Here is a 3,110-nt window from a genome sequence, read left to right on the forward strand (position 1 = left end):
GAAAAGCCAGGGCCAGAGGAGGGCGGAGCTCCGGCCACCCGCCCCGCCCGTGTCCACTGGCCCCGGGGACACCGCTGAGTCGCCGCGGGCGCCGCCCTGAAACCCAACGGGGTGTTCTCTGGGTTCTGCAGGACTGGGTTGGGAGTTTGATCTTTCCTGTTCCACTCCTGGGTGCCACTTGCCTGCCGGGAGTAGATGAAGCGGCTTTGGCATGGCACTTCCCTGTGTTGCAGGCAACGCAGGTGATCACTATTCACCAATAACCTATCCAAAACCTCCCCACTTTGGCACTCCATTCCTTTTAACTCTAACTAGCTCTTCAGCTTTCCGCTGGTTGCGTTAATGTGTGCAACCTTCTCATGCAGGCTCGCGGAGGATACATTCCCGGTTTTGAGCTCAGCTGCAGGCTGGGAGTTATAGGGGCAACTGCAAAATTTGTCTGGGGGCTACATGCCTGCAGGAAGGAAGGAGGCAACTCTTAGGGCAGCGAGCCTGGGAGACTGCCTGGTGATAGTGTAGGGACAAGTAACATCCATGAGACAGACATTACCAGGGAAGATTCCCGCAATTCTGCGGATGGGGCAGACATCGCCCCGTTCTGTGTCTTTGACTCTTTGACTGCCAAGTTGTTTGTGGGGTTTTCCTCTTCCTGTACCACAATTTTACGTTTTATTTTTGCCTTTAATTTTAAGCAAGTAGCACACCCAGGTAACTGCCATTCATGTCATGGCAATGCTTACCCTTTCTTTATACATGCTAAAGCTAAACTCTGGCCCTGGCTGTGAGGGGAACGGGCTCTCTCAACCTCCAGCTCAGATTCTGAACTTGATTGACTCCACCCTACCCCAGCTGCCAATACTCTGCACCCTCTGCACAGTTTTTTTTTTCTTTCTTTCTTTCCCGTTTTCTACAAGAAGTACATTTCTGAACATATTTTTCAAAAGCAAAACTCCATGCCCATGAGCTGGTTGGAGCAACTGCTTATGGGAAAAAACAAGAGGTTTGAAGTAGGAAGACCATCTGTTCTATTGTGAGCCTCTCCATACTGTCAGCTTTGGTTGCCTGTGAGTGGGTGCCCCCTCCAAGTCCCCAGGTCCCAGGTCCCCCAAAGATCTCTAAACATACTGGCCTCTTCCCCCAATTCCCGCACCCTGAACAACTTACAACTTGTTAGCCCTGATGGATCCTGAGAGAGTGTGACTGTTCCTCCTAAGGAATCTGTAGTGAAGACAAGCCAAGCAAGCTGGCCACGGAAAGCCACCACCTGCTGGATAGAATAAGATGACCAGCTAGCAAATCCAGTCGAAGCTGTTTAGCAGTATCTAAAGAAGTGCATACTAACCAGAAAAACCTACAAACGTGCTGACCGCACAAGGTGTTTGTCTAACTTTGAGGGTCTTGATTGGTTTATTTCAAACTTTGGTTGCTAAGTCCTCGCTACACTTGGGAAAGTTCCTCAGTTCCGGTCCCCATAGGATGAGGGGGAAGTCTCTGAGTGCTGAGGGAGGACTTGGTGACCCTCTCATCTTTCCTGGAGCTTAATGCTCACCTGACCTACTCTACCCATACCCACCTACCATTTTCTTTCTTAATACAGACTGCCCAAATCTTTAGCCCAATGATTCAAACAGAGGGCCTCAGGTTAGTTTGAGCCTAACAACAAAGGAAGTGCTAGACTGTCCCCTGGCAATGTCTTTACTCTCAGCAGAGCTTTCCCAGGCTGCACTGGGCCGCTTGCTGGTGATCCAGGTGATTCATATTTATAAAACTCCAGGGGCCATAGTTGGAGGATCTAGAAAGACATGAAAGCTCAGCTCTAGTCAGTCAGCAATCCACTGCAGTGGCCCTCAAGTCTTCCTAGAACCAGGAGGGTCTAGGGGGGATCTGGGGTTCTTGTCAAACTATATGGCGACCTAAGGCATCTTTCTCCGAAGCAGAAATTGAGGCGTTAGAATAGTTGTGTGGCATGAGCCAGGAAGAGGTCACCTCCCTTTTGTGAGAAGTTGGGAGGGAACAGGTCTGGGGAGAGGGACATGTTCAGGGAAGTGTCTGTGGAGCAGGAACAACCAACAAACAATAGCAGGTACAATTTGGTTTCGGGGTCTAGAGGAAAGTAACTTCTGGTTTACCGATGGTGTCACAGGCTCAGAAGGGGTATGCAGCTGTCTGAGTCCACGCTGAGCGGTGGACTTCAGCTTTAAACCAGACTGGCTCCGTCCTGTAAAGCTTCAGGCACTTGGTTAAGACCTACTGATGCTCCCAGAAGACCACCCCCACCTTGGTGGTCATCTCAGACTGTGAACAAGTGCTCCACCAATGGGGGCTCTGGATCTTTCATTTTCCATCTGGGAGCTCAAGGAAGTTGGAAGACCACCATCCCCACTATGGATAGAGAAGCTGTTTGCAGGCCTGAGATTAGAGTGGGGTCTTGGGGGGGCCTTTGGGGGGCCTTCAGTGAGCCCTTTCCCCAAAGGATTTCCCTTATCAACAGTTGCCCACAGCTACCGCTTTTGTTGCAGGGTGTGAAGGTTAAGGGCCCCTGCTGGGTGGATAGCTTAAAGGCTGTCACAGCTGCTTTGGCATTACAAGGCAGCTCACAACAGGAAACTGGAATTACAAGGCCCTCTGATCACCCAGTGCTGCAGTAGACACTTGGCCAGGTTCATGTTTCATAATATCCAGAGCCATTTTTTTTTTCTGCTATTAGCCTACCACCCAGGCTGATAGTGTGTGATAATGTGCCCTAGCCACATGACAGGTGACTAGGCTTCTTGGAGCTAGAAGGCTCTGTCTCTATTGCTTCTGGGCCTGTTGCACAAACCCCACAATTTGAAGAGTGAAAGTGGTGCTTGGTTCTTGGAAAGCTATATCCTTTGACAGGCTCAGTGGATGCTGTGTGCTCGGCTTCCTCCAAGGCCAAAGGCTTTCAGTATGCTTTTCTTCTTCTTTGCCTTGCCTTGTTTGGTATCATGTCTTCTAGGACCAGAGAGACATGGTCCTCCAACACCAAGGTGGTCATTGCCAGGCTCCTAAGGCAGGGCATTGTCTGGTGGAGTCAGAATCAGCATAGAGGGAGGGAGGGGGGTGTTTGAGTAAAGGCCCCTGTTCCT

Source organism: Acomys russatus, chromosome 4 (assembly GCF_903995435.1).
Source record: "Acomys russatus chromosome 4, mAcoRus1.1, whole genome shotgun sequence".
Classification (NCBI taxonomy): Eukaryota; Metazoa; Chordata; class Mammalia; order Rodentia; family Muridae; genus Acomys; species Acomys russatus.